The sequence below is a fragment of the Falco punctatus genome, assembly GCF_963210335.1.
Source record: "Falco punctatus genome assembly, chromosome: 11".
NCBI lineage: Eukaryota > Metazoa > Chordata > Aves > Falconiformes > Falconidae > Falco > Falco punctatus.
In genome coordinates this window covers 32,820,171-32,846,156 of record NC_137591.1, presented here as the reverse complement: position 1 = coordinate 32,846,156, position 25,986 = coordinate 32,820,171, and the positions used below count along the sequence as shown (strand labels likewise).

The following is a 25,986-nucleotide window of genomic DNA, read 5'->3' as shown; positions in this document are numbered from 1 at the left end:
TTGTAAGCATTTCATTAACTGGGTAGATGAAGAATATAAATGGGGGCTGTTCCTTTGGGCATCGTCTATCTAGCTCAGCTGGCGAGACAGATCAGAGCAGTATAGCACAGTGCTACCGAAAGGATTAGGCAATAACAGCAGGTTACACGTTGAGAAATAAAATATTACAAACCAGCTCAGAATTTTTCCTTATCAATATGGCAATATTGCAGTGAGAAAATCAGAAGGTGGAACACATGGCAGAATGAAATATTATGTAATTGTTACCTTTATGTAGGTAAAACAATGTGCCATGATGATGGTACTGTAGTCCAAATACAGGACAAAAAGTGCAGGGAATTGACTGAGTTACTTTTTCTCCTTCTTTTTCCTCTAAGATCATACCCAAATTAGCCATAAAAGGGAATAGAGAACAATAAAATGTAAACGTGAGTGCTAACATCATAGGAAATAAAAATTATCCCCATTTACCTACTCATTTTTATTTCACTGTTGCAAGTGGATACTAGTGTATGATTTGCAACAAATATAAAATGTGTATGCTTTCTGCTAAAAATATGTAACTTTGATGCAAGGTAATTTGTTTAAAAGCCTAACGAGGTTGACATTTGAAGCAGGTTCCTGCCTTTTCTGTTGCTTCTGGCTGCACTGAGATAAAATATAATTGTGGCAGGTGACTCATAAAATGAGTTGACCTGCCAGGGCAGAACAGGTACTCTGCAATGTCCGTGTGGAATGATGTTATTTTTGAGCTTTATTGGATATGGTAGCAAGTTTTTCAGTACTGCTCAATGTGGGCCAAGGACAAGACAACCTGGAAGGACATGGATTGAGGGTCCTGTGCAGAGACGATGGAGTACAGGGGCATGAGGAGAGACATTGCAGGAGTGGCAGAAAGGGGAGCAGTGCTGAGGAATTGGGTACGGCACAGCGTTCCTGCAGGCAGAGGACACAGAAGTAGTCAAAAGCAGAACACACTGGAAGAAGATTGTAGAAATCAGTTGGGAAGCAGTTTTGATTTGCACAGTTGACCAAACCACACCAGGTAAGAGCACCTCCAACATCAGCTTGTAGGATAGGAAGCTTCTACTGACCTGCAGTAGAATATCAGTGGAGGAAAATTACATTAAACTCAGCAGTATTGCTTCCTGGGACATAATTTTTGTCCTTCTAAGACTCAGCTTAGCATCTTTATTACAGTCAAGGGGAGAAATACCTGTCTTCATTTTTTTATTTTCTCTTGGGCACCATGGTGAGAAGTAAATGAGTGTCTGCATGGTACACTGATCCTACTTATTCTTGGCACTAATGAATACCAATGCTACGTATAGCAATTAAAATAAACCATTATCCACGGCTTTACATGCTTAGTTATTACCTCTAGATTTAAACTTTTTCACATTGAAAAGCAGTGAGCAAAACCGGTGGGAAATATATCAGCAACGGACTCAGATGGGAAGGTGTTACGGCAGTGGCAGACCATTTTATCAGTACCAGTTATCACAATTTGGTAAGTCTTGAAAAGCATTCACCCTAGAAGAGAATATAATGGCTCTCAAACATTACCCTATCATCTTCCTAAAAACCAGAATGTCTTATTTTAGGAATTGGGATAATGGTGGCTGAATATCAAGCACTTTAGATCTGGATTGTCAAAAACTATCTGTAGATTAAGAGATACAAATTCTCCCATGTATCAGAAATTGTAAGGGCAGGCCTTAATAAAGACAAAGGGGATGATATCAGCCAATGAAGAGAGAAGTAAAAGAGAAACCTAAGGAAATGAATAGGAAAATGTGAGCAAAAAAATTTCATGCTATAGAAGGATCTGCAACTTTGAAGGAATTTTTGTTAATAGTATTTATTTTATTTGGGGCTAAAATATTTTGCTTTTAATCTGTATTTCATTTTGTTTCGAGTGCCCTTTGATTTATATGATAAAGGTATATTATTGAACATGCTATGAAGTGTAAACCACTGATGTAGAAGAGTCTATGGACAAAGTCCGTGCTAGCAGGAAATGACAGAAGGCAGCCGAGGAAGTGCTGCGAAAGGTTAGATCAAGTGGTTTCAAAGGTTTTATGAGAAACAGGATAAGAGCAGAGAAGTAAGAAAAGCCTAACCTGTCTTTTGGAAAGAGAGCAACAGAGAAATTTTATGTATTCTGTGCTAGTCCTCAGTTAGGCTTGGTGTTAACATTAAGAGCAATCATATGCAGTTGTCCTGGTTTCAGCTGGGACAGGGTTAATTTTCTGCCTAGCAGCTGGCTGGTGCTGTGTTGGGATTTGGTGTGAGAGCCCTGCTGATAACACACCGGTGTGGTGTGTTTGGTTGTTGCCGTGTCAGTCAAGGACTTTTCAGTTCCTCTGGCCCTGCCAGCGAGGGGGCTGGGAGGGGCACAGCCAGGACAGCTGACCCGAGCTAGCCAGAGGGTGCTCCACACCATGGGATGTCACGCTGAGTATAAAAACTGGCTGGAGATGGCCAGAGTCTGGTGATCACCGCTCAGGAGCTGGCTGGGTATAGCTTAGCGGCTGGTAAGCAGTTGTACTGTGCATCACTTGGGGTTTTTTCCCTTTTGGATTTTATTGCACTCTCTCTCTCTCTCCTTTTCATAACAAGTGTTATTAACATTATATTATATTTTATTGTAATCATTAATTCTTATCTCAGTCCACGAGTTTTACCTTTTGGTGATTCTCCTGCCCATCCTGCTGTGGCAGACAGGGGGTGAGTGAATGGCTGCATGGTGCTTAGCTACTGGCTGGGGTTAAACCACAACAGCAGTGTAATATCTTGTCACTTTTTCTTTGTATGACTCATGACTATAAGCCTTAAAGGTAAAGAGATCTGAGATAAGGTCTTTTTGCTCGTATCTGTCTCTTCTCATCTTAAATGGTCCTGCTCAGAAAGTCACAATATAGACAGTAGTCTTTGCAATAAGACCTAAACAGTTCATTTGGGCTCTTCTTATTTTTTGCCCTGCTGACATCTTTAACTATTTATAATGTGCTTTGCAAGCAATGCCCTTCTCGAATCAGCAAAGAGCACATATTCAGATAGGGAAAAAACAATTCTTATCTAAAGATGCTGTGTTCCAGTTTGTTCTGATTTCAGTTTAAATTCATATTCAGACTATGTATACTTTTTGGATTTGTTTTTTACATGAATAGTGTCTGGGTCACTAGTTTGCACAAAAATCACACTTTTAAAAAGGAGAGAACGCAAAAACAAACTCAGTGGGCTGCTCCAGAATCACCTTTTTGCAGTGAAAAATAATCAGGGAAAAGCAGCTTTTAAAACACCTGATTTTTTTTTTCTACCAGTATTAAAATTAACTAAATTGATTAACACAATGATTTCACTTGACAAAAGTGTGTTGGGAAAGTCTTGGTTACAAAAGCACCTTGATCCATCTCAGCATGATAACTGCTAAGATGAATGAATTAAACAGAGGTGTGCTGAAAGCAAACAAAATTGCAAAATAAATAAATCCTTTGTCAGAGTTTACAAGCTCTGAGCCACATTAAGCTTTGTATACAGTTTGGCCCAATGCTTAAATACCTGTATGATGACATATTGAGGTTAGAGTTCCCAGTGAAGCAATGTTGTGTATCTGACAACATTTATATTGATTTTATCACCAGATAGCTACAATGTGACAACTGATGGATTATAGGGAACACACTTCGTTAACTCTGTATGCCTGTATCTTGCAAGCAGTCTTTTTAATCTGCTCACTTTTTAACACCCCACTCAATAATTTCTCTCAAGAGCATGTGTGTCTGGATTGTCCTTTAATGATTTTTCCAAATGGGGAAATCAATGGTATTAAATACTCAAGGAATGGGATGTAAATAAGCAGCTATAAATTTAAGTATATAACTTTCATGCTATTTTTGATCCAATGATACAGTATAGAAGCCTGCATATTTTTATATTGATGACTGTTCTTCCCATTTTTATAATAACACTTTTGAAAATTTTATTTTCTTCACTATTTCAGTAATATATTTAATTGCAGTTTGCTTGAAGAGAAGAACAACAATGAACAGAAAAAAAGGATTTACATTTAAGGAACTTGAAATTACATTCTGTGCTTAACTGTATTTTGCTAGATGACTTGTAACCAAACTTGAAACCAAGGAAATGAGCATCAGGGATAACAAATTAATAATCCAACTAATTGGCAACATCATCATGTTTTGCTAGGCATTGTCATCACATCGGGAAAATTTTCAAACTAGAGGCACCTGGTGATAAAACAGACCTGTGTCGTTTTCTATTTCTGGTTTATATGTTTTTGCTACTTGAAACACATGCATTTAATTGCTTCAAACAGTGGGACTCCAACATTATTCTGATGACTACTGAACTGTTAAATTGATCAGAGCACTGAGAATATGTATATGTTTTTAAATCAACCTACTGGCAAATTTCCTTTGCTTTAATGCTTCCTCATTACCCTTAATTAAATCCTTTTCTTATTCATTGCCTCCCAAATTGTATCAGTAACTCCTCTCTTTCTCATCTTGGTAGTGCCTCCAAAATTTACAAAAATTAATGGCTCCTCAAGCTTTTAAACACTTTGGGCAAAATTCACCACATGTAATTTCATTGGGAACAGATGGAGCTGCACCAGGAATGAATTTGGCTGTTAGGAGTTACTGGGTGACCTGAGGACTAAGCTATTTATGCATTCTTGTTTTGCAAATCTGATTTCTCCAGCAATGTAGAGAAAGATAAAGAAGCAAACCCAAAATGCTTAAGATGTTATGATCTCTGCACGTTGTAGCCTACCCTCAATTCACACGTTCACAACGCCCAGTGACGGTGATGAGAAGTCTGCCATGGATCAGGGATACTCATAAACCTGTGTGTGTTGGTTGGTTGAAGCATCTATTTATCTAAATATATTTAAAGCTCTTTCCCTACAGACATTTTTACTACCTGGTATGTGTGTTGGAATTGAATCACTACTACCTTATTTTAGTTTTATGCCTTCGTAATGACATTAAAAGTAACACTTACTCAACATAAAACTAGAGAAAAGTGATGGTGAATCAGGTCCAATTCATGGGGTTTTTTTTTCTCATGAAAAAGGTGGGAAGTATCTGAGCACGAAAGAAACAAACAATTGCAAAAAGTAGTAGCTTTCCCTACATGTAGCTCTCCTTTACATTTTCTCTTCTTTTGCTTTTGGTTTGTTTTTTGGGTGTTTTTTTGTTTGTTTGTTTTACTCCATAACATCTTGGAAAAATACTGACTTGGAAACATAAAAAACAATCTTATTGAAAGCTTTACTTTGACAATAAAATATATGCATAGCACAATTCCTGGAAAAGCAAAATGACAGAGAAGCAATATGCCTGATTAATTTTGAAACACTTAAAACAATCAATTGAAAACCTTTTAAAGCAACACCTTCTGATGAAACACAGCACTTTACAACATCAAAATAGCTTGTAGATACATTTTTGAACTGGAAAACCTGGAAATGTTCTTTTTCTGCAAACAAATTGCTCTGAGATTCTGGAAATACAGAATGACACTCATTATAGAAAAGACTACATATTACTCAATCTGGTCCAGGAGAAGGGGAAAAGTATGACAGCTGGCTTTGTGGGCACTTGGGCACATTTCCATCCTGTCAGGAGGCTGTCAGGCAAACCCAACTTCCTTGTTATAATTAAATTACGTGATATATTTTGTTGAAGAGTCACCTCTATTGGTTTTTAAACATAATGAATTGTTTTGAGGGCCCAAAATGCTGTCATTTTAGAAAATTACATGTTTTCCACTTTGTACTTCACTGTTATTTGAAAAAATTAATCATAGGGAAGATTCTAGCTTTACTCTGTTAAACAAAGAAACCCGTCATTTAAGCAAATGGCTTGCTAGGATTGATTTATAGATATTATAAAATATAACATAACGACATGTAACAAAATTTTATTACACAGTAAGGTTAATTTAAATTATGATTTGTTCTCCCTGGTAGACAATGGGAGATACTTGCATTCAGTAACTGCTGCAGTATCTGACACCAGCACTTCAGTGAACTGTAGCATTCTGAAAATGAAACAATTAGCTACCCTAAAGATAGAAAGCAGAAGTGATCTACTAGGTTTTAGAGGTATGCGTTCTTCAAATGTAATTACTACAATATATACTGAAAATCTGCTACTTCACAGCAGACAAAAAGTTAGTAGTGCACAGAAGAGGAATTGAAGAAAAAAACATATGAAACAATGTTTGGTATTTGGCAGGTTATTTCACCATGTGGAAGTGCAAGTGGTGGCAAGACGACTGCTCTGATACAGATGGGCAACATACCAGATGAGACCCAGATTTCTTCCTGTAGACGAGAGCCAGAGATAGCTTTTTTGGCTTTGAACAGACTCAGAAGCTTGCAATTGAGCCAGGGGGGTCTCTTGCTCTGCCTCCTTCCCTTACCTTTAAAGGGGATGAACTGGTTTGGGGCTTCCACAAGAGCGTTCCTGGAAAACTCCCAGCACTCACTGTCTCCTTTATCCTCCATGGAAGCTCCCCATAGAATCCCTCCCAGCCGAGCTCTGAGCAAGCTGAAGTTTGCTCTTCTAAACTCTAACCCCTTTGTCTCAGTAGCAACCTTCAGCATGCTCGGCAGGATCCCAGACTCCACGAGCCCGTCACCGCTGCAGCCAAGGCTGTCACTAACGGGGCACTACAAAGCGGGTTCTCCTGGTTTGCGAGCAGCAGTTCCAGCAGTGCCTCATTCCCGGCTGGCACAGCCAACAGCCCTGTGAGGGAGCAGTCCTCTGCGCCTCCCAGGAACCTGATGGATGACGTGCCAGCTGCTGCGCTCTTCTTCCAGCAAATGTCTGTGTGGCTGAAGTCACCCATAAGAACCAGGTTCCGGTGACCTGAAGCTTCCTGAAGTGACCCAAGTATTGCCTCATTTGCCACCTTGTCTTGGTTTGGAGGTCAGCAGCAGATACCTACTGTAAGAACCCCCTTGGAAACAACTCTCTGGTCTTGACCCAGAGGCATTTGATAGGGCTTCCACAATCACCGTAGCTGACTTTTATACATCCAAGGTTCCCCTTAACATAGAGCATGACTCCTCTTCCTCTTCTTCCCTACCTGTCTTTACAAAACAGCCTATACCCATCCATCGCAAGCCTCCAGTCACATGAGTTGTCCCACCATGTTTCAGTTATTCCTATGATATAGCTTTCTGACTGGGCATGGAGCTCCAGTTCCTCCTGTTCATTCCCCAGGCTGCATGCATTGGTGTACATACACTTGAGGTGGTTGTTCTTCTGGTTCTCATCTTGGGAGGCAGCTGAGGACCATGTCTCACTGCTCTGGCTGGCCTGGCTTATTCCCCAGTTGGTTGCAATGGCATGAACATTGCCACTTTGGACCTGCCCCTCAAGTTCTTCAGTTTAAAGCCTGTTTCACCAAGTTGCCTAGCCTGCTGCCAAAGATTCCCTTGCCTTTTCCAAAAAGGTGGATCCTCTCCCTCCCTAACAAGCCACAATCAGTGAAGAATGTCCTGTTGTCATAAAACCCCAAAACCTCATGATGGCACCAGTCACAAAGTCAGAGGCTTATTTGCATTATATGTTTATTTCTGGCTGCACCCTTTCCTCTATCTGGTAAAATGGAAGAAAAGATAACTTGGCCACCAACACTTTTTGCTTACTTGCACCCCCAGGACTTTGTGGTCTTCCTTGGTTTTTTCCAGGTTCTGGCTTGTGGTGTCATTCATGTCCACATGAAAGAATATCAATGACTAGTAGTCTGTGCTCTTGACAAGTTGTGGCATCCTCTCTGCAATATCTTGGACCTTAGCTCCTGGAAGGCAGCATACCTCTCGTGACCCCCTGTCAGGCGAGCAGACAGCTGCCTCAGAGCTCCTTATCAAGGAGTCACCCACTATGAGCACTTATTTCTTTTTGTGGTATCCACTGTGAGCTGCTGGTACAGTTTCTCCTTGAAGACCTTGCTCGTGGGTGTCTACAGCTGTTAAAGCTTTAACTGATTTTCGTTGTAATGTTGGAGGGTGGGGACTGAAGCAGAGTCCTGCTTTTGTGGGTCACCAGGGTCCAAGGTGCCCCATTCTCTGTGGTGTCCACCACAGGAGCATGGTTCTGAAACCACTTATCTATCTTAATCTCAGTCCCTCTAATAATGTGCAGTCTTTAAACTGTTTGCATGAACTCAGCTGCCTGATACAACAGATCATCAACCTGTGCACATCTTTTTCAGGTACTTACCTTTTCTCCAGGAGAAGGCTCTGGGCATTCATTGCAACCCACCATCTATCTGTACTGCAGTCTCCTTCCTTACCAGTTCCATCTGGGTGGAAGCATCAGACATCTCAGGGGCTTTCTCTGTAGAAACACTGGTTTTAATTTGGAGGCAAGTGTCCCTGCACCATTATGGCAGAGACCTTGAGTACTTGGAAGGACGAATATAAGAGCTGCCTTTCAAACACAGTTTGCTCTCACCTTTTTCTATTTTTAACTGCCTTCTGCACACAAAAATGGTAACTGTGAGCAAATAGCAAGCATTTCTACACTTACATCTAATTATTTGTCAGTTATGTCATTCCAGCAATATCTGTGACCTAACAGATTCTGTAATAAAGTATTTAATGATAATACACAGCCACAAGCAATTGGGGTATATTTAATTCTTAAAAAAAGAAATTTTGGGTAGATCACAGAATGATGCATGAATTATGATTCAGAAAAGTAATTAAATAAGCCTTTATAGAAAGAAAAAAAAAAAAAAAAAAAGAAAAGAAAATTAACCCAACAAAAAACAAACAAACCAACCAACACAGGTTTTATTGAAAATGGAAGGTTTATAGGGATCAAACGCAAAAATCAAACCACATATTTTCATTATTTACAGGAATGTAATACTGCAGAAAAATTATTTCTGTGGGGAAAAAAATTAGTAGCAAAACTTTCAATGAAGGATTTGGAAATCAAAGTGTATTTGAGCTAACAAAATTCTACAATTAATTGTGAATTGAGCACTTGTTTGGGAAATATCTCAGGACTGTGAAATCCTCCCCAAGCTGGTACAGTAGATTGCAAGTCTGTATTAGAGCTGGGGAACATTGATAGGGTGTCTACCATGAGGATCTGCACAGAATTTTTTCAAGAAATTACAATTCAGATTCTCTACTATGTTTTAAAACTAGATGTAAGAAATATCTACTTGCTGGAACACAGTAGACTTCCATGATCATAAAATTGGTGCTACAAACAGAAGCAGACCTTGAGTACCTCTTCCTGAATATAATAAAAGTGGCAAGAACTTTGAGATCTGAAAAAAACATTGAACTCGTCTTCTTCAATATTTCATTTTCCCTGTAACAGTTTACAAAATGATCCAAACTTTACATTTTGTTGTCGCTATCATTTAAAGTCTTTGCAAGATGAGACGAAATCTCTGTCTGCATTAAATGAGACATTTCTGAAAACACTGCCACACATCACATGGGAAGGTGAAAGCCAAGACAAAATGTGAGGTCTGAAAGACAGACTCACCCATTGGCAAGTTTTCTCGTTTGCTTTTTTCCTTCTTAAGAAAGCACTAACCTTTCTAAATGTGAAATATATGAAGACTTCATGCCCTTAACAAATGAATGAGTATGAGAGAGAGAAATGGAAACCAGGCCTGGGGGAAAGTTTGATCCCTGGTTCTTAATAGATACACAGAATGCAGTGCCAGTATAATCAGACTGAGTCTGTTGGAGAAGAGAGATGTGTGGCACACCAATTACCGACAGCAGAGAAAATTGAAAGAAATTACATTCAGGGGAGTGTGAAATGTGAAAGTCAAGGAAATAAATTAGATGTTGTATGACCTCTAGTGTAATATGTGGAGAACTAATACATTTAACCTAGTTGTAATCATGTCATAGCTAGACTGCATTAGGAACTTTTTCATTTAAATTTTCCTCTCTATGGCTCTGTGTTCAACTTTTCGGAATAGAAAAATAACACAGCCACACAGGCAGCTCCAGCGTTAGTTCTGGACAGTGAAGCTACACAAAGTTTGCGCTGTGCAAAGGAGCCAAGCTCAGAATTTGTTAATCCTGCACCACTCAAATTTTCTGACATTAAAAATTAGGATCATCGGAGGTTTCCCTGAAGAAAATAAAAGATAATATATCTGCTGCAAACTATGGTACGTTGTAACAGCCAGTAGACAAAAGTATCTACACAGTAAAAATTACCTATGTGGAAATACCTTTACTAGTCTCAGAAAAGGGGCAGGAGTGGTTTACATTGCTTGAAGATGTGATTGGGGAGCCTTAAGTATTATGAGACTTCTTTAATGAAAGCATGGATGTTGGTTGTCATCTGTCTGACAGAAGGTTCTAAAAATGGTAAAAACTCTGACTAGAGAGAAGCAAAAGACTTTGGGAAACATCTGATGATGTAATCATATTGAAGCTCCAAATGCCTCAAAGGCTGCTTGGTACCTGATTGAAGTATTTCAAGACAGTTTATATCCATTACATTTTGTCCTAAGCATCGCAGGCTTGGAAAATAGTGTCTTCCTCTTTGCAAAAACCTTTTAGTTCTTCTTGTCTTCAGGATAAACAACTGCTATTCTTTCATTTCTTCCTTGTGATTTCTGCAAATTGCTCTGCTTATGCCCCATTTCATCCATGTTGCTAATATCGTTAAGATGATGCAAAACAGCTTTCAGTAGATATGAAAACCATTTCTTAAATTCCCATCATGAATTCACCTCAAGCAGAATTGGGACTAATCTGCCTGCCTGAAAAAAAACCAAAAACAACAAACAACCCAAAAAACCCACCATCATAAGAACATTAATTTCTAAAGCTACCTGTTGGAGGTGGTTCGTATGGGGGGGGGGGGGGGGGGGGGGGAGGAGGGGAAGGACTATTAAAAGACACTACCCTGTGATGCTGTGACAGTGCACAAGAATGTGTCTTTTGTCCACAGAGAGCTCCATCCCAAACAGAAGCAAAGGCTTTGCTCCCGCAGGACAGTTGTGCAGATGGGTGGGAGAGCTCAGTTGTCTCAAACTTATTTCTGTGCCACTAATTAACTCCTTAACAGACTGACTTCAATCTACTTAACAGACTGGATGCAGTCACTTCAAAAGTTTTACTACGATAATGGCAGTTGTTATTTTTTATGGATATGTCTGGCTCAAAGATGAAATTTTGAGGACCTGTACCTTTCAGAAAGGCTGGAACAAATGATTGCTATGCACAGTAGTAGTGATTAATTAGAGCTCCAGCACTGCTAGACCAGACCTCACTAGAAGGCTTTCTTGGCCCTGAGTGAGTGAGCAGCCTGTCTCTAGTCGCCTGTTGTATTTAACTAAGCTTTTCTTGATCACGCTTAAACTGGGTAAAACCTCAATGTTTCATGTCTTTATAATTCTGAAAACATCAGAATATGTTTTCTGACATAGGAAATATAATTTTACTAAGCACATTCTGCATAAATTTAAAATGTTTTTTATCAAAAATATGCCACAAACCTGCACACAATATTCAAAGGATTTCCAATTACTTTTTTTCTGAAAGTCTGCTTATATTGTTTGGATGAAGCATGCATATGAAGTTAATACATCTTTGCCAACTGTCTTTTCACAGATAAAAAAGTAATTTTGTCTTGAATTTGAAAATTATGCAGATTGCCTGTTTCTGTCCCTTTCCTTGAACCATGTTGTTTTTTCAATGAAAAAAATTCAAGTTTCACAGTTGGAAAACAGACCAATCCACTCAGCCAATCCATCCATTCTTCCATTGCTCACAGCCCAGTTTTCACACCAAACCATTCTGCTCTCAAAGTTACACGGGTTCTCATGTCCTTTCTGGAGATTTACAGAGTGGTGCTGGGTTTTATGATGAGGTGGGGTGGGACTGCTTCTCCCAGCTCCCGGCAGTGGCTGTTGCATTGGGGCAGGTTGCCGTCCTCTGCTGACCTCCAAGGGCAAAGGACAGCCAAACTGTTCCCCTGCCCCGCATCCTGCCCATCACTACGGGTCCTCCTGTGTGTCTCGGGCAGAGGTACAAGAATCCTGAATTCTGAAAATATGGGAAATACATATGACCTGTTAAGCACATCTCACTGAAATGATAGAACAAGGTCTAATATCCATTCTCAGATCTATTTATTTTTATAGTATTTGTGTTCATGCCATATAGTGACTGAACTTTTTCTCTGTGTACTCTTTTGTACAAACTTATCCTGGTTTGCAGCAAACCACAATTTAACAACTGAAAAATCCAGAATCTAGTATATCTGTATTTCTATGTAACTACTGACCTCATTCGGAGTAGTTCAGCTGTCTATAATCTTGAATACTGATGTACAAACTTCACCCACTCGGCTGCTAAATTCTTTTCTTCAGCTTTCAAAAGAGCTATGGATAAAATAAAAAGATTTTTCTTGCGAAGACCATAACAACACTGTTTTCGATAAGGTAAAGGCAGCATCACAGTAAAGTAAATCAACCAGAGAAAATAAAAAAAAGATGGCACAGAGAAAAGAAAGAAAAGAAAGCAAGCAAAAAATACAGAATTACATTGAAAGAGGGCTGTAATATAAGATATGGCTGGGTCATGGGAGACTAATTTCACTGCAGCCTACAAATGGAAAAAGACATTGAGCTTCAGTGGTAAGAAGCCCTTGAAAAGAACACAGAAGAAGCTAGAAGCACACTTAGCTCACAGCAGGATAATTTTCCTTTTTAGGTCATTGTTTCTGGTCATTTAAATCTAATTCTGGTGACCGCTAAGCTGTCTCAGAAAGACAGTCTGAGAGCCTGAAATTGTTTCCAGAATTCATGATTAAACTGTCGTCTGGATCCAGGTTTATGTGGAAGTAGCCTTGTATAGAATCTGGAATAGGGGATTTGGCTCCTTCTTTTTCAGTTCTGCAGAAGGTAAGATTTCAGGCATTCTGTGAGATTCAGGTGATTCCTGGATATAATCATGTTTTCAGAAGTAAACATGCTTATTAAACTGTTACTGCTACTGTCTACTAAATCATTCTAACAACGGCAGTTTCTAACTTCTGTCATGTAATTTGGAAAAAATGCCTTTCCATAGAATCCTAGAATGGTTTTCAAACAGTACTTTAGCGCTGCTAAGAAGTAACTTTTTTTCATCCTGTACAAAAAAAGAGGATGTTAAGAAGTGGCTTCCATGATCCCCAAAACTGTTGGTTGGAAATGCCCCATGCTGCATGAGGCTCATTGTAGTGACTCTAGGAGGAGGCACTGGAAAAGAAATAGCCTTCCAAGGGAACGATAATTAATCTGACAAGGCACTTGGTATCCAGTGGTGAAAGCAAACTTCACCAATTAATCAGTGTGACATCCAGAGGTCATTCACCAGCTCTTCATATGTCTTTGCATCTCTGGACAAGAAGGTGAGAAAACGCATGAATCCTAGATTCCCATAGAGCAATTTGGGTTGGAAGGGATCTTAAAGATCATCTATTTCCAACCCTGCTGCCATGGGCAGGGACACCTTCTGCTAGAGCAAGTTGCACAAAGCCCCATCCAGCCTGGCCTTGAACACACCCAGGCATGGGGCATCCACAGCTGCTCTGAGCAACTTGTTCCTGTCTCTCCCCACCCTCACAGTAAAGAATTTCTTCCTAATAGTTAATTGAAACCAGTTCTTAGTTTAAAACTATTACCCCTTGCCCTATGCCTGTGGAGTTGAATACCATGACTTCCTCCTTAGCACTGACCTCCCCTGACACGTGCTATGAGAAGGCTGTCACTTGTTTCAGTGACCTGAAGAACACACAGTAGGTGATGCTGTCTGTGCTGGCTCATTCCTGCCAACGGACTCTGTCTCTTACCAGAGGAAATGTCTGTTCTCAGTAGATCAGCATTTCATCAGAAAGTACAGCCTTCTTCAGACAGTGTCACGGAGCAAAGTGTCTAAGAGATAGAAGTGAAACATCACGAAGAAAGTATGAAAGCCTGAGAGACGTTTGCATGGATATTTGGAAAACTCATACAAACTTGTAGTTCTCCTTTTTGGTTCGAGATTTGCCAGCATCTACCTGGAACCTAGTGCCGGACCATGTGCATTTCCCCCCGGCCAGGCAGACTCAGCCCTCGCAGGAGGCTGGTTCATTCCAGCTGTGGGACTTTGCCTTTGTCCCTGTTGAATTTGCTGGGATCCCTTTCAGTCCCTTTTTCCAGCCTCTCCAACTACATATAATAACCAAGGGAATGGCTTTTGTGGGTTTGGTGCTGCTGCCCTGAGCTCCTTAGATAATATTGATTCAAAGAGGATTCTGATGAGTTGCAGGCGAGAATTTTCCAAAGTTTATCAGCAGAGAAACTGTATTGTTACTTCAAGAAAGAGTCAGCAATTTGCTCTTAGATATGTGTGAAACTATTAGAAATGTAGCTCTTTAAGCTCATTATTATCCCTGTCACACACAGACGGGGTGACAATGCGTAGCTATTTAATGCTATGTTAGAAGGCAACACTAGGGAGAGCATATTTTTATGACATTTTATAACATTTTTCAGTACGAGATGTAGTAAAGCAGCACTGTCTCCACTGAAAGGTCTAGATGCCACTACGACTACTTGGCTCATAGCTACATGTAAAGCTACAAGGCAAATGAAAGAGCTGTAGCCACACTTTAGAACCACTGCCCTCTACCTTGTCCACAATAATGTTGAGTGGATATAACCATATTGAAAACCCTAAAAAAAATTATGAACAACTATTTTTGCGAACTGTAGTGAGAACAGATATGACAGCAGTGAAAAGAAGTGACATTAAGATGACAAAGGATCCACACTAAAACATTCAAATTGCAGAAATATTAAAAATATGTAAAATATTTTTACATTCACCATGCACGTATGTCAGTCCTTCCTTTCCCTAACTAAGGAACCTGAGTTTGAAGTCAGAGGTTGTGAAGCTGTCACTTAAAGACAGAAGTTGTTAAGCAAATTAGAAGGTTTGGGAAGGGCTTTCCATGGGCATGTTGTCTTCAGAAGGACTGAAATGTGTTGGCTGATCTTTTTAGCTGAGTTGCATGTGTCCTTTCAAAGGGACTGGTGTGAAGAAATAAAAATAATATTGTAGACTGTTAGAGATATTTATCTGAATTTTGTTAATTTACCAAGTACCAGTGAAAATACAAGCCCGTTTCGCTAATTTGAACTTTCTTGCCTTTTGGAAGTCAGAAAACAGGAACCGTTCCCCGTATACAGATGAGGGAAAAAGAAAAAAAGAAAAAAATATAGTTTGGACATGTCTATTTTCCTTTACGTTAAGCTACAGGATGCTAAACAGCTTCACTTATAAGGGTATGAAGAAGCTGTGGAAAGCAGTGAGTAGGGAAGAGAAAGAACATACTATGGGGAGCCCTGAGGGGTTAGGAATTTTCAATTAAGGGAGGATGCGAAAGATAATTTGAAGGAAATAAGGCATTCTGAGTTTGAAGGAAGGATGTGCAATTCCCTTATGTGAAAGAGCCCCCAAGCAGAGACTTATCCCTTAAGGATTATCTAACCACAGGTTCGCTGCCATGTGAAACAGCTATAGGGGAGCTAATCGGATATTGTATTAGGGGAGCTCCTCTCCTTGTGTCAAGTTTTTGTAAAGCTCCATCTTTTCTCTTCCATCAACATATAGGCAATCTAGAGACCCTTCTCCACCATTTTTGTTTTCCCCAGGGAGGCTGAATATTGATGAGCAGTAATTGTGGGGTTTTTTTATTGTATGAATAATAATAAACATAACTGCCACATTAACAAAAAGTTGCTTTGTTTGCTTATTACTGTGCTGACATATAATTACAATAATGTGGCATAATAACAAAGACTTGACTTCCATATGGCCATTTTAATCTCTTATTCAACACTCTGATATAACCACCAGAAACAATTTCTGGAATGGATTTGATTATTATTTTTTTTTCAGTACTGTCCTTCATATATGTTCTTGTATATGTGGTAGGACTGAATGTAGCTAAAATTTCATAGTGAACTGGGACTACACTATGAAACATATTCCAGACTTTCTGAAATTATATTCTCTAATCAATTTTATGTAAGCTAGATAGTCTATAAAGTAATTCCAAACTTTACAGTCCTCTTCAGTTATGACTGTCTTCTGAATATTTCAGGACTTATTTGCTGTTGCAGCCAAACACTTTGACTTGCAGTAGGATTTAACTGATGCGTAAAACACCGACTGAAACCTGGGAAATTCCTTAAACATAAAAATTCTATACTGTGAGAGTGAACAGATGGTGGAACAGGCCGGCCAGAGGGATTATGGAGTCTCCATCCTTGGGCATCCCAAGCTTGACACAGTCCTGGGCAACTTGCTCCAGCTGACCCTGTCTGAGCAGAACAATTGGACTAGATGATCTTCAGAGGTGCCTTCCAGCCTCCATTATTCTGTTATTTTGTTAGAAATATCAGATCTTAGAAAATGTCAATACTGTTTCTTCCAAGAAATCCCAAGGTCCACATTCATCTCACATAGTTTCAGTCAGTTCAGATAAAAATCTAGATGCTGCTGCAGTTTTTACCAATACAGAGAGAAGCACATCCAGAAGAAAGCTGAAATCTGCTTTAGCATAAACACTCCAAAACAAGGGCAGGTACAGCAAAAGCACTAATATTATGTTCCAGTTTTGGAATAGCTATTGCTTTTGAAAGAATATCTAGAAAAGTTACTTCTCACAAGATTAGAGACTAAGGTTTTGATCTCATATTCCTAGTTCAAAGCAAGACAGATAAATCTATATTTCCGTCTGCTCTGAATACTTTCTTGTCAAGGCTGTAGAGTTGTCTTTAATGGGTACATGAATGCAAGCTATATATCAAGGCAACATCATGAACAATATATATCACTTCCAAATGCTTTCTGCATTTCAAATTATGCCAATTAATTGACAATTCATACCAAAAAATCATGTCAGACACAGATTTCCCAACTAATTCAAGTCCATGTGCAAGTTTTATTATGCATAAATCCTATAAGGGTAATCGGTGGCTTATACAAACTTGTATCTTGACAAAAGGTTAAAATACAGCTTTTTGAAATATTTTCAGGAAGTCCTTAAGGAGAGAGACATAGGATTGATAGAGGGGATAAATATCAACTTTTTTTTAGATTATTGTGATGCCAGCAGGTTTTATACAACAGATGTGAAGGATAAAATTAGTCAATTACTGAAAAATAATGAGCAATGCAAAGATGACTTGTCAGTGTTATAGCCCACAGCTGCTGTTGCACATCATGGAATATAACTATCTCAATTATCAACTTGGCACAAAGAATAATGTTTGTGAGTTGCAATTAAAGCAAGTTTTTTGTACTGATTTTGCTGTGCTTTATGACCAGTAACCTGCAGGTGAACAAAAAGTTTCACTTTTGAGACCTGCTTCATAATTTAAACCAGATTAACATTTTACATACTCCTTATGCTCCTTTGTGTATTTAGCAAAGACCTGGCTGCCTTGTTCCAATAAGCAGGGAAAATGCAGAAAAAAAAGAAACCTCCAATTTGAAAGGGATATTTTTAGAGGCCCCTCGTTCTGCCATATTTATTTATGTTGCTTTTTTACTATAGTAACAACTTTTAAAAGTCTTTTGAGCTACATCACTGTATTTGTCTAATTACCTGCCTTTCTTTCCTGAAACTAATAATATAAAACATACTCCAAGCACTGAAATTAAATCATTAATCAAATTGCAAATTTAAATGTCACAGGGAGCAAAAAATATTGGCAGGAATAGATGGTGGGTGGCATGAAAGTATTTCTGGCAAAACTTGACTTGTGATGTTTTGCAAACAAGTCATTACTTCATGCAATTATTGTTAGCATTCCTCAGCTCTCAGGTATCTGGGTAGGAACAAATAGGAGAAGATTCAGTCAACTGCCCAGTCATGGGAAGCTTGTTCAGGACTGGCAGTGTTGCTCCTGCCACCCCACATGATGCTGGCCGAAGCTCAGGACTCACTTTTAAAATTACAACAGAGCCCTTGCCTTTCCAAAACAATTCTCCCATCTACAATGACATGGCCTAGCAGCGATGCTCACCAGACTGAGAACCACAGCTCCATTTTTTACTTTTCTGATGCTGCACAGAGCTCTGCAAGAGTGACTCTACAGTGTCTAACAGCTCATTTTAGAAAAAAGCTTATGATGTCGTTAACTTTGGATATACACACAGTCTTGCTTCCTTCAGGTTACTAAAGATTCAGGGACCCAAATGTAAGTGCAAGTAGTTCCTGAGCCACAGAGCCAGGAAAATCTATAGAATCCCCTGGCATTGTGCAGATTATATGCTGCGTCTTGTGGTTTGAGACAATAGAGAGGTGTTTCTCTCAGTGAGAAATATTAACATATTTTTTCTTCTCTTCATTTATATATATTTATATAAGCTTTCTATTAATTTAAAATGACTTTGAGGTATTTGTCTTTCTGCCAAAGTTGAGTGAAAACGGCCAGTAAGGTTAAGAGTTTTAGGGAAGTGAGAGAACCAAATAAATGTAAACATTCAATTTTCTTAGAAAATTAGGTTAAAATTTACCAGTGTGATTCCACATGTTTCATATAACCAACCACCGCAAATATTGTTAATTTTTATTGTGTTCTTCTTAGTTCAAAGACATTCTCACTCTTCCACCCTTGTGCTGTATAACATCTCCTTCTCCCATAACTAAAACCTGTGAACTGGAAGTCTGCATATAGTTTAGCTTTCTGGTGGCAAGCTATCTTTAAGAAGAAAACAATCTTTTTCATACAGTACTGGGGAAATTAATCCTTAATATTTAGTCACTTTCCAGTCCACTTTCAGATATCTTAGTAACCCACTCAGATAAAACATGCATTGTAATTTAAAAGGAAATGTATTTCAAGGGAGTTTTCATTAACACACACACTTCTCTCAATTAACAGTGCTCTGAAAACAATATGTTGAGTAATATATGCCTATTCAGTGGTAGTGTGTTAATACTTTGGGAATGACACATTAGCAGTCTTGTTTAGATTGAATAGTCTTTGCATGAACATTATTCATTCAAAGCATGTCATTCACAATTCGTGTCAGATATCTGGTAGCATCAATTAACTGATATGAATTTGTTTAAAACAGAAGAGCTGGGTATAGCATCGGTCGTTTTCCATCTACTAAGGAAATGAAAATGGTAGGATAGTATGTGACTCCTCTAATGATTTTTAATCTAGTTTAGGCTTCACTGAATTTAACCAAATTTTCAGAAGATAAAGGTCTAGCAGAGTTCTGGATTCAGCCTACTACAACTTGGGAAGCAGGCTGATGGAAGATCCAGGCTTTACATTTTGTTTTAATCAAAATATTTGTTGCTGAAAAAATGGCAAAGAGTGATATATTTCCCAAAATAAACCCTGGCTCTCCAGCAAGATTGAACCACTGAGGGCTTGGGTTGCTGGTAGGAGGGTGGGCAAGACAAAAGGGTGGAAGAGAAAAAGACCTTTCCACTTGGAAGGCACCCGTTCAAAATATACACATTTATTGTCCAAATGACTGAACCGCAGGCTGATCCTTGGCAGTATCATGACACTTTTATGCATCAGTGTTATGAAAGATTCAAGTTACATTGCCTGTCACTATTTTTCAGTGTCTAAAGCAAGCTGGCTTGCTTTAAAGTAAAAGAAAAAGTAACAGACAGGGACTCAAAGGCCTGTTGTCTGTATCAAGACCTGTTTTCAAGCTGAAGCAGCACTAACAGATGTGTGGCTTGATTCCCCTTTTGAGCCAAGGCAAGCAGGAGTACCATTTTGAAGCTATATCCAGTGCTTGTTTCTCCTGAACAGCATCATAATTTTAGTTGCTCAGAGTGCAACCTGAATCACATTTAAATAAGGCAAAAAGTGGTGCTATGTAATAGGAAGATGGTGGAATGAGTGCATACAGAGAAGCACCGATTAAAGATAACATCAGGCAAGTACTGGTGGTGATAAAACGGTAAAAAGATCTGCAAAATATGATGGCAAAATAGAATTAGGATGAAGTGGCTAGTGTGATCTACAGCAGGTATTATCTATATAACAGCGTATCCCAGGGTAGTAGGACTTGCTTATGTTTTAGAACTGGGAGCCAGTCCTCCATTTGGCAGTGCTGGTTGGTTATGCCATGATTGTGCAGGAATTAGGACCACCCACATCTGAATTAAGGGTGGTACACGAGGGAGCTTTACTACGGGTGGTTGCACTGGGGTGATGCACTGCTTATGCATCTGGTGCCTGGTGGGATGCTGTCCCCATTACATCCCATGGATGCTTGTGGCTTCTGTCATTATTGGTGGATTAGGTTCCTCCACTGCCTTAGGTGCTGCCTGCACAGAAGGAAGAGTTCATGGCTGGAAATAAAGGTTGCAAGAAAATTAAGATCTGCGCACATGGAGGGTAAGAATGAGACCAAAAAGGGCAGAACTCAAACTTACAGACCTGCTAAAGGACAAGTGAAGTGGGGACGATGACTTGCATGCAGTAACTAGTCTGGCACAAACTCTGCCAGAACTCTGCAACTTCAAATCCACTTCAGGATGCCTTTTTTAGGATAGTTTGGAAATGTTTGATCCAACAAAACATTTTCACGGTGGAGTATTTCTTTGTGCTGATCCATTGTTGTGGTTTTAATTCAACAGCAGGCACCCAGAAACTGGATTTACTGTCATTAGGAATGATCTGTTATGGGCACCCCCAAAAGAGCATGGAAATGTAAATGAGCAGTTAAATTGCAGCTGTATCCCTCTAAAAAAAAAGTATCCAAAATATTGTACTGAAAGAGTAACTAAAAAAATCCTCAACATAAACCTTTTTAATAAAAATCCTATGAAGGGCAGATTGTATTACATTACTGGCTAAATTACATGTGGAGAAATATATTTTAATGTGCCCAATATCCTAAAATGTTCAACTTTTACAGTAAATAAGCAAATTTAAATACAAAGCAATTATTTTGATTTTTAATTGAGAAACAAAAATTACAAAATATTTCTGAACAAAGCATAACAACTTTGTATTACAGCCCCTGTAATAACAAGTTTCTCCCATTTTGTTATGAGGAAATGGCAACACTTTAGTCAGATCTATCTATTCTTTGGAAATAGCAAGTTCTTAATATCAATAATGTAATCAATAAGCTCTTCAGTTAAAGTGGTGGATTCACATTTTAAGGCCTGGGTTGGAACTCAAACTGCCACTTCCCACAAAGGAACTGATGATCACGGAACATTGTTCTCCTACGTAAAAAGTAAGATTTACCTTAATCCCCCTCCCCCACATTACACACTGGGTATAAATAAAAAAAATCTTCTGAAAGTTTTTGCAAACTCAAAAGTTGCATTGATATATTTGTGTTCTTATTCAAGTCTGATTATTTTTTTTCGAATCACTTGCTTATTTTCTGGTCAAAAGTAACATATTTGCTCATTATCCAGGCTAATTGAGCCAGTACATAGCTATGGTGCTGATCTGTTGGTGTAAATTTACTGCTGCCTAGAAGCAAGGAGGAGAATTACAATTGCAAGATGTGTCCAATTTGTGCTAAATCCAGTCATGCAGATTAATTATTATGGCTTGCTCTGGGATGTGTCTTAAACCTCACTCAAGTCCATTAAGGTGTAGTTGGAAATAAAATGTTAGATTTAGCATTGAGGCCATAATTTTTTCCCCTGGTTTTTAACTAAAGCTAGCTGGCCATATGTTGAAATTCATAGCTATAGAGAATATTGGGGATAGAAACCCTAGACTGTGTAAATAGAGGAAACAAAATGGCTCCCATTACAGATAATGGATGAACATTTATTTGAATTAAACATTTAAATGTGGCTAATTAACTCATTAACCTTTACATCAACAATTATATTTCACACTGTTCACTACACTGCTCTCTGCTCTGTGGTTCATGGGATTCTTAATTAAATCTAAGTCCAGTGGTCTTTCAAAGGTTTCCCATTAATTCCACTATTATCATGCACAAACTGAGGGAAAATATTCCTCAAGACTTTGTCTTCTGATAGGCTTGTGGTTACTCTCATCCTTGCAAGAGCAGTGGCAAGAGCCTTTAGTCATTCTGTTAGAACCGCAGAATCCTGTGGTATTTAATTAGTAAGTCTATTTGAAGAGTTTATGAAGCAAAAGGCATAGGAAGAGTTTTGTGACAGTGATTAAGGTTTGCACTAGCTCAAGGTGCCTGCCTTTCCAGAGAGCTGTATCTCCTTTGCCGTCTCAGAACGACTCTTCTGGGTCCTGTTCAGGGCTCTGCAGTGCTCGGTTGCTATTAAAATTCCTGTCGCAACTCCTAACTTCTCTGTGCTTGTCTGCCTTTCTTTTCTGAGTTAACTTCTAGATGAGGATCAGGATACTACTTCAGTATCTGGAAAACTTGCATTGAAAACCTCTTTTGGTTAAAAAAAAAAAAAAAAAAAAAAAGTAAATGCAGCTGCAATTATTTCAGCTTAAACCCGGCCAGTGCTGTATGTATTAAAACTGTCGAATGCTTTGGCCTCAGGTCATTACACAGTACCTGTTAGTAAATCATATACCTGCCGTGGCTGAACTAGTGTAAATACCAGGTAGCTCAGCCGACTGACCGCAGCACCGACCAGCTTCTCCTGTGGGACACAACCCCCAGCAAGGTCTGCAGCACGTTAAAGCACAAGGATTTCCACAGGAACGTAAGCCAGATTTATAATACCAACATATCGCACTGTTCCTCAGATGTGAATGTTGTCAGCTAGAGTCTCTAAGAGACAAAACCTCTTAAATAATCTTTTCCTGGAATCATAAAAAAAAAAAGAAAAGTTAATTACTGAAGCTCAAGATATATGATAGCTTTTTAAGTGTAACTATTCTATGACAGAAACAATTTAAGAAGTTATTGCAAAAATGATGACATTAGATTTATGTCTTCTCAGATTTTGCTCTTTTTCTTTTGGCTTTCATCCAGTTCATCAGGTACAGTTTACTGCCAGACTATCAGTCTGTTTCATTAAAATAGCTTCTATGTCTCTTTTTTTTTCTGTGTACAAGGTGAACTATAACATTTCAAGATTTGCTATTTGTTGATCTGATTGAAAATATTGGACTCTGCTCCATAAAACACCACAAGCTTCCTGTTTCTGCCATTTAATACTCTTCCCACTTTCAACAGCTATCCAGTGATGCTTATTCTACCAGTTTATGAAGCTTCACATCTATCTCAGAGTACATTGTAAACAGTTCCTGAATTCAGGAGAGTGCTGACATTTTTACCTTGCTTTTTATCACTTCTAGACTTAATAAATAAATAAATAAATAAATAATAATAATAATAATAAAAAAAATATTTAGAGTTCTATTTTGTTAGCCTAACCCAGAATTTCAAAATAAAACAATGCACTAAATAGTTCACAGGAAAACATAGACATGGGCTCAATTTAATATTTTGTAAGAAGAATGGCAAGTGCCTTAATGCCAGCTTTAGATATTGTCTTGGAGTAGGCTCCAAAGGAAACAAAATATCCCCTAGGAACACTACTGATTATTCAGGAATGTTAAGCGCCATCCCTTGTTTCCTAGAACACAGCTGCTGATGTTGCCTTGACCTAGCATGACTCACCCAAGCAGAGTTACAGTACAGAAATACTGAAAAATAGAGATTGTGTGAACAGGACAGTGTAAACCAGTGTTTCCAAAGGGAATTTCAATTTTCTGTAAAAAGGCCTTTCTGTTGGCCATTACAATGATCTTGCTCTGTTTGAATTTTGCATCAAGCTACTCCCAGTATAAATGCAATTTCACTTCTGTGCCTTTGCTTACTGCTAGCGGCCCTTCACACGTTCCTATTTTTCCTCCAGGTGACACCAAGCAGAGTGTAGCAGAACGGCAGAGCACGGCTACAGTCTTGTTTTGCAAAGCTTCTGTAAGTGACCCACTTGTAGTTTTGCTAATCAACATGCTCCCATGCTTAGCTACCTCATTTTACCAACATTTATAGCCACAAATTGCTGTCCATCTTGTACATTGCTAACAAGTTACCGAGCAGTGAATCACGTCTCTGTGACAGACTAACGAACTAAAGCCAAGTAGAAATACTTATGTTTATTCATACAGTATTGTCCCTTTTAAGGGTCTCGTTCACTTTGTGTTACAGTGATGAATTCATTCTGCATATAGAACCATTGCCACAAGTTTTTCTTTATGAGGATTTTATTTTTATTTTCAAGAGGTTGGAGAAAAGCTGTCTGGCTTGCTTTCAATTGGGGATTTTTTTTTTTTTTTTTTTTTTTTAAATCCAAGTTTCATTTTGTCACTGAACGTCAGCGCTGAAGCACTGATAAGGAAGAAGTTGTGTTTTATGACTGTTAGAAAGATTGACCTCTTTTTCTTGTAGAGAAAAAGAACTTTACTTTGAAACTGTGATAATCTGTTGCCAGGAAAGACCACGGTGGAACTGACTTTGCGAGCCCACTGGAAGCTGACTCCACACTGGTCATTATTCCAAAAGAGACAGATAACTTTCTGGTACATGACCCCCAATCTCCTATCCTTCCTGAGGAAACATTATTTATGTTTTTGGGGTAAGATCTAACGACAAAAATTCCACCAAGCTACAAGACTGTTGTAGTATTTCATCACCCAAGTCCACTCTTTCCATACCCAAAGAAAGTTTGAAAGTTAAGAAAACTATGAAGAAGCAGGCCTGGAAGGTCGAAAAAAAAAAACTTTGTTGTGATTTACTTACACAAAGGTGTAATCCAAACCTGTATTTCATTTACTAGGAAAATATATCTCTATGTTTTAGGTATTATAAGTTATTCTATCTACTGAATGTCTGTAAATGCACCTAAACTTGTCCTTCTGCTGTTTTGATATGATTCTCAACTGCAAGGAACGTCACAGGATAAACATCTTTGGTTTGTCTTCTGCTTCCAGGGAGAGGTGCCAGGTGACAACAGCGACGCTGCCAACATCCGGGAGTTGTTCACCCACCGTACACCAGGAGAGGTTTCTCGCTGCTGTGTTGGTCACTAATTCGGGCTTTGTGCCTGGGTAGTTTTACTGCTCAAGAAATTATCGACTTTACTAACCATATTTGTTGCACAGTCAGATGACTTGTTGCAAAACAAATGAATGGAAATGTTTTCTTTAATCAGATTATTTTTTTATTATTTTTTTTTTTTATATTCAAGAGAAGGGAAGAATTAAAAAAACCCAAAAAAACAATAACCAACAACCAAACACAAATAAACTCCAGGAAAGTCAGAGACATTGTTAGTGGAACAAAATGTTTCTCTAAACTCAGTCAGGCTGGTTTTATATTCCAAACAAACAAAACTGATATTTTTTTGTTTTCATTGGGTTTTCTTTTTAATGAAAAGCCACTGTTCATTATGCAAAGCTGAAAATAACAATGCTATGCCTAGCTGAATCACAAAGCTCATTAAAAATAACATTTTGGGGGGATGTAAGGACCCAAGAGTGAAAAGAAATACAAATCTTATGTCTGTATCGAGTTGTCTAGCAACTGGATATAAAAGAATCTTTTTGAGTACGTTCTGCGAATCCACTAGGTTTTACACGGGTCTGTTCAGGCACCATTACCCAGCTCATCAGAACCTTCGCAAGCAGGATATGTACAACTCCACACTCCAACTAGCCTCCCTGTTTGTTCCCATCGGTGTTTTACACCTTTCCACATTGGAGATTTTCTTCTTGAAGCCTTGAGCTTCTAACATGTCCCACCTCGACAGTCCAGCCTGTCTCTGCAGTTTCACCTTTCTCATTTTTCTACTGACTTTTTTCACAGCAGTATGATCCAGCACTATATAGTTGTACCATACCAGAGCTGCGACCTGAACCCTTGCTAAACACAGGGCTAAAACTGTTGTGGGGTTTGGGGTCAGGGATTGGAGGGAGGGTGTTTAGTTGGGGTTTTGGTTTTTTTTTCTGGGTGGT

The 25,986-nt window shown here is 38.8% G+C and overlaps 1 long non-coding RNA gene across 2 annotated transcripts in view; it reads left to right on the top strand.

Moving 5' to 3' along the window:
• The first annotated feature begins 23,415 nt into the window (after window positions 1-23,415).
• LOC308071286 overlaps window positions 23,416-25,986 on the top strand; it is a 52,761-nt gene continuing 50,190 nt past the window's right edge. Inside the window, exons 1-2 of one of the 2 annotated variants that reach the window (XR_013931067.1) lie at window positions 23,416-24,608; window positions 24,964-25,986. The exon at window positions 24,964-25,986 is cut by the window's right edge and continues 26,349 nt beyond it. This is a non-coding gene — a long non-coding RNA (uncharacterized lncRNA). The other variant, XR_013931068.1, reaches the window with a different exon arrangement.